We start from the raw sequence: 7,311 nt of genomic DNA on the forward strand, positions 1-7,311 counted from the left end.
CTGATGTTATCGAATATTCCCTCGGTAAGATTGTAACGTTGGATTTTCTCAATAAATTTATTCAGATTTTTTATTTAATTTATTTGACATCACGTCTTCAAGATGAATTATCATAATTTACCTTCGGTTACAGGCTAACTGAGGAAATATGTGTTAACATCATGATATTTAATATTTTTCGTTATTCCCTCACCGGTTCCCGGGGGAGACTATAGGTTTGCACTCCGTCTGTCCGTCCGAGAAGTTTGTCTGCGACATACCTTCTATACTATTTCACCTGGAATAACCGGATTTGGTGTACAAGGACATCTTGGGATGACAGAGTGCAATAATTAGGTCACTGTGGCCTATGACTTGACCTGTGACCTTTACTTTTAAAAACGTTTGTCCGGGACTTTAATGTTGTATATGTATCACGTTGTATTATGTATCACGATACTTTCATAATAATAGGTACATCCTGACATAAGTGTACTCTTTGTTAAATATAGATATCATTACCGGTGGGGGACTATGGATTGTCTTGCAATTCGATGCTTTTTTATGTTGTAGTATTGTTTTTACTGACTGTTTTTCTGTCTTGTGATTTGTAAGTGTTCATATTTCGGTCTTCTTTCATTATTACTTCTGTGCATATATATCTATCTATGTAATACGTACAAACGAATATTCGCATGTCCGGATCTAGTGCCATTATGGATCATACTGTCGTTATTAATTTTGAGACTTATATATAGAACAAAGAGTAGCTAGCACTTTCGCCCCGTTTTCGCAACTCTGTCTATTAGTTTGTTTATTTATTGTATCATACCGAAAATTGCTGCTCTATTACTGCTAGTATATCAGTTATTATGACAGTTTTATCTTTAACTGATATAGCAAATTATAATTATGACATACTATAATGGTATTTATATTTACTAGTAAATTAACCATAACATCATTCTGATTATAAATACATAACAAAAACATTAGTCCATTAATACATTTTATTTAAGGAATTCAATACAAACATTCAAAACGAAAAATATAAGATTATTAGTTTGATCACTCAAAGTAACATTTTATATCTCACTTTTTTCACAAAACTATGTGACCCTCATGACTATTCTCTAACTTTGTATGATGAAAAACATTTCGTTCGATACTGAAAAATATATTCATTACGTACACGCATAGCATATGTGTCCCTTTGATACATATTTTTCTAAGCAATGTTACATGCTTTTAACACCTTTAGATAACAAGAGAGCAATACAGGCTAAATGGGCCAATTCAAGTATACTGAACTAAAATCCTTACTTCATTCTAAAATACATTAAAACATACAAAGAAATGAAATCAGGATCACCTTTGCATAAACAAACCAACATCTAAACTTATCATATTACAGGAACTGATTTTGTGTCAGATTTGTATAATGTGAGAAATATCAAACATAAATATAATTTCATCAAGACGTACTCTTGGTCAAATACAATATAAAAAAAATCTTACAAATTCCATAAAAAAAATCGAAATTTTTGATGAAGGACTGTCATGTTAAATTTTTAAAATTACGTAAAGGCAGCCTTACTGTACGTTTGCAATATTCGCACCGGGTGTGATTTTGATTCAATACCATATTTTGATTGGTAAAACGGAAATGCACTTCCGTACATTTATATAACATTGCGTATCACAGTATGTGTAATATAAAACATTAAACGTCCATGTGAAGTAGGTCAATGTAAAAAAAATAAAATCGAACGACCAATTAGAAAACAAGCTGAAACATGAGAGCCCTGTGAAAGGTGGAAGCAGATTGTTTTTCTAGTCGGTCGTTAGATAAAAAAAAATATCCCTAATTATGTATACCTATGTATGAAGATAATGTAAACCTTAAATGAGATGTACTTGCAATAACATAATATTAGTGATAAAATAGTGGTACATGTTATCACAATATTCTGTATGTGCATCGGTGTACGCGTTTAAAAGTTTTAAAGTTATCATCATATATTTGTTACTTAATATTTAACAATAATTTAATCTTGCTTGTAACAATCATTTTCTTTGACTTAAAAATTAATGTTATCAGCCCATAACGTAAAAAAGACGTTGCCGTTTGTAACGTCGCTTTTGATTGGCTTATACAGCGGCTTAATAATTTCTAAAAGAAAAGAGTCCACCAATAAAAGTGGATTTCCATAGGGAATGTGTATAGTAGATTAAATTATAAGAATTACTTGAATATATTTTTCATGTTATGGAGCTTTATTAAGAGAAAACTCGTTTTTTGTGTGTGTTATATCTCCATAGCATGAAAAATATATTCAAGTTAATCCTTAAATAGAAAGTGGAATCACTAGCTTCATTTGCAGCCAGGATACAGTAGCATACTGCACATCACGTGTTCACATGACCTTTGAGGAAACTCCCTTGCACATGTCATCCAGCGCACCCCTCTATCCAATATTATAACTTGTTCTGATAATTTATGGTACAAGTGACAGCTTTTTTAAATGTAAATAAATTCATAAATATCGTCAATACTGGTCAGCTAGGGTCTTCATGCGGTCAACATTTTCAATTGATAATAAACAGCATTTTTATTTAGCGAGGTGCCACCTCATGAAACATTTCCTGTCTATATTGTGTAAAGCGGGTGCACCAGGCCGAAATATGGTAACAGTTTTAATGTAACACCGAATATTTTCGAGCTCTTCAAGACATGTATACTCGAGTTACCTACAGAGTTAGAAACATTTGTAAATAAAAATAGAAGAGCATTATTCTTCAAAAAAATCTACATGAATTGTTAATTTCTAGAAATATACCATTTACAATGTTAACGTCGTTACCATGACAGCCGATCGCGGCCGTGATTCTTGATTTACCGACGTGTGTGAAAGTATAAGTTTTATGAAGAATTCGCCGCAGTGTTAATGTGAAAGCTGCATAAAATTTGGTTGTACTAAATATGACCTAAATTATTTTATCAAATTAAATGTACTGAAACAGCAGTTTATACTTCTGATAATGTAAGCGTTTGATAATTCCCACTCGGAATAACATATACACCGTTCCAATGACAATATGTACTAGCACTATAAAGTCGGCATCAGTCCCGCGTTATCACAAGGAGACAAACACGAACATATCGCAGCCTCCCAAAACACACACGCATACACTACACGAATAAATCTTGCACACAAGGGAGGCCGTCCTTAAATGACCATAACCATAATACTAAACTAAACCATTTATAGACATTATTCAATAAAAGAGATATCAAAATAATTAGTTTGATCATCCATTGTAATAAATGTTCTTCTTTTTATACAAAACAGTATTTATCATCACCCTTAGGCTCCAAGCTAGCTGTATAAAAAAAAAATGTTTGATTTCGATTAGAGTATTGGCAATGGTGAGATTTTCCACCAATTCCACATTATGCACAAAGAGACATGAGGAAAACCTTTTTTCCAATCTCAATTTTTAAGACTTTTGATCGCATCATCCTTGGTATATTGTGTCCACGACCTTGGGATCTTAGCTTTTTGCTTCTTATAATTAGTAGCAAATTCTTCATTGAAGGTGCTTAAAACCCATGCCCAATATATGGATGATGAAGTGTATGGACAGGGAGCGATATCCCAATCCGTAGTGTACTTTTTGTACTCGTTGTATGGATGATAATGTTTTTTCTTGCAGCATGTATTTCTTTTAGTTTCTTTAATACATTGAAATACAATCCTTGTAGTGAATACATTAAAATTGCAACTCTCGACTACAAGTTCAATTGGTTCCTTCCAGGATCGTCCTGAAATGCCAACTGGTCTATGTTGGATGCACGAATGAGGTGTTTTGTCATGACTATTATTCAATTTACACGGCTCCTTACAAAAAGGACAGACAGCTTTACAACCCCACAGTCTGTCCATAGATAATTCGTATGGCGTTTTTTTTTCCGTAGCCCATTGGATTGTCGCAGCTGTTTCCTTTTGAAATCTGTTTTCGAGTTCTTTGTGCACTTCTCCAAGTTTTTGTTCGACTGTTGTTATAAACTCATCTAAGTCTGTTACCTTTTGGTCTCGAACTACAGAAAATGCCTCCATATGAATCCATACAGTATTCTTTATCTCACTTTGTACATTTGTCAGCCAATCATGTAAACACGATGCCGATTTTTTCTTTACACTATTTATAATAACTGTAAATTTAGTCTGTAGTTCTGCAGATGCCTTATCAAAATATAAATGATCCGAATCTCCAAAACACTTTCTTTCAATGAAACCTACTAACCAATTGAATGCATACATGTAGGGATGATGAATATATTTTAAGATCATTTCTGATTTGTGTATCTTTGCTAGGTCCTCCAATATGCAAGATATTAATACACATTTTGTTTTCTCGAATTCATTAACTATATGTTCATATATCAATTCAGGGAGGCCGATTTTGACCTTTATTTCTACCTTATCCCGGATTATCTCACAAAATCTGTCACAAGCAATCAAAGTAACTGATTTTTCTTCAACAACATCCCGAAAATGGCGCCAAATGACCGTTTTATGTTTGTTCAATTTTGTTGTCATGCTATGATTCCCCCTATATTCTGAATCAAGTTTTTCTAACAGTGGAAGAGCTGAGTGAAACACATAGACACAAAGTGTTACTTTGTAAGGTTCGAGAAATGTAAAATGATTTTTTTCATCACGGTTGTGTTGATCTATGTATTGTAAAATACATTTAGGGATTTCTTTAAACTCTGTGGCATCGAATTTCCACTCTTTCTTTTTAAGATTGTCGAATCTTGTATCAATGTCTCCAAGTATTAAATTGGTAAACTGAATTGCTTCATCCTTCGTTTCAGTGTCAATTGTTAACGTTTGTGCATTAGTTAAATTATTCTGTTCATGGACAGTTGTCAAAGTCTTATCAACACTGTCTCTTACACGTGTAGAAAACACCCGTTTAACACTGATGGAATTACTGTTCAGACTGTTTTCCAAGTTTTCGAATGATTGGCGGGTACCAAGAAGACGTTTGTTAAGCTCGGTTTCAAGAACATCTTTATGCTTGTTGAACGTTTCGAATAAAATCGACTCTAATTCTATTTTGATTTCAATTGGGTCTTCTTCTTTAATATCAATTGTATTTATCCATTTATCCCACATTTCATTGAACTCTGCCTCCATATCCTTGTAGGAACGTTCTTTGCCTTTCATTTGTTCAGCTAGGTATTTTGTCCTATCGTAAATCTCTTTTTTCAACTTTTCTTGGGACGTATTTATTTCGTATTCAACTCTACAGTTTGATTCAATATACATGAGCTGGCTTTTGAGCTTACCAAGGTTCCCTTCAGCAAACGCTTTCCACGAACAAAGTTTGTAGGGTTTCCATGTTGCAATTTCATCTCTTTTGTCACTTTCATTAAAATGATTGTTTAAATTCGTTTTGAGTTGTAATTCTTTTTCTTTAAACTTATCTAGATATTTATTTTTTATTTTGTCTGTATATTTAGACATTCCATGATCGCTGTCTTTGTCATTTGCACAATCAGCAGTACACTGTTTCATTTCTACTTCGGCTTGGTCCGTCAATCGTTTTGTATATATCTCTAGACTCCAGATTAAATCTTGGTATTCTCTTTCAAGTGCACTGTATGCTTTTAATTCTAAGGTTTTTCTAAATCTGAAAACAAAATCATTTGCTAGTATACCGTTCCATAGGTCTTTTATGTGAGTAAATGTTTCGGAAATAGTCAAGTAAGAAAGCTTGTGTTGAGTCAGTGTCTTAAATATAAACGATTTTACTTCTCGGACATCCCTACTGTATCCAGGATTAGCAGGAGCCATTGGTGGATCCCCTTTCCACAAATCTGAAAAGTACCATACATGTTTATTGCTATCAAAATCAATCACGTCTTTGAAACATTTTACGTCACTGATGTTCTCCTCTTCTGCCGCCTCCATTGTCAGTCTATCTAATATTTCGTCCAGCTTTTTTCTTGCATGAATCATAGATCCTTTAGCTCCGACATCGGACACATTTTGATGTATGAAAATACATGACTGGAGCAACTGTAGACTTTGGTTTGCCATTTTTAACCGGAGGAATGCATGAACACAAATTTGTAAGATGTCTTGTACTTCGCTGGTATTTTCCCCCTTTATATTAACAATAGTTATGTCTGCCATCCCCAACACTAAGGTTGCTAATTCATTATCATGTTGATATTTCTGTTCACCAAGTTCGGTTGCACGCAATCCTTCTGTATCGACGACAAGCACATAGTCAAAATTAAACTTTTGTTTTTGTACAGGGAACAGTTGTAAATAAATACCACGAGTACATCGACCTGCACTCACTGAAAATGTCAGCCCGAACATTGCATTAAGTAATGTTGATTTACCCGAGCTTTGAAGTCCAAGAATAGACAATGTGAGTAACGTTACGTCACCTAGCATATGTTTTAGTTCTTCAAATATTCGTTTTACCCATTTCAGAGGAACATTTGCTACATCACCATCCATCAACTCAAACGAGTAACCTTTGATTATAGATCTTGCTACTGCTTTGGCCAACTTCGGTCCTAACTCGCTTTCCTTTACCATCAGGCCTGCCTCGTAAATTTGACCTAATTCACGAAAAATATGTTCGATACCAAACGATGCCTCGCTAAGTTTGTTTTCAGCTTTGTTAACTACCTTTTTGGCTTGAGCTTTATCAGCTTCTGTTACGGATTGGAATTGTTCCCAAGCCACTGCATAATCCTGACGATAACTTGGCATTTCCTTTCTGGAGTTTTCATCGAACTCGAATTTTAACGAGTCTAAAAATGAAACCAAGCTGTCCCCATGAAGAGTTGCAAATGTATTGATGAAGTATTTAATAAATGGATTTCCAGTATTGTAAACATTCCATTGTTGTTTCCGTTGTAATTCCATTTTCAGCTTCAATCTGTCTTTCTCTTTTAAATCAGAACCTGGCTTACGAAACGTTTTCATTGCTTTAGTAAATTCCTGCCAATTCGTTTTTTGTAATGGTGTAAATTTTAATTTGATATCTGCAAGAGGACATTCTTTGACCTTGTTAAAAATCGTGTTTGCTTTTATTCTTCCTTTTTTGTATGTAGGCATATCTTCGTCTACAGTTATTCCCATTGTTCTCGCCTGCTGACACATTTCCTGTATAGTTTTAGCGAAATTCGTGTCATCAAGCAATGATCCAATTACATTTAAAATGGTTTCCTTAATTTCTGATAAACCGATGATTTTACCCTCTTTAGATGCTGGAATAAACTCGGCGTTGAAACCATCT

The sequence above is a fragment of the Mizuhopecten yessoensis genome, unplaced genomic scaffold, assembly GCF_002113885.1.
Source record: "Mizuhopecten yessoensis strain PY_sf001 unplaced genomic scaffold, ASM211388v2 scaffold9299, whole genome shotgun sequence".
NCBI classification, from domain to species: domain Eukaryota; kingdom Metazoa; phylum Mollusca; class Bivalvia; order Pectinida; family Pectinidae; genus Mizuhopecten; species Mizuhopecten yessoensis.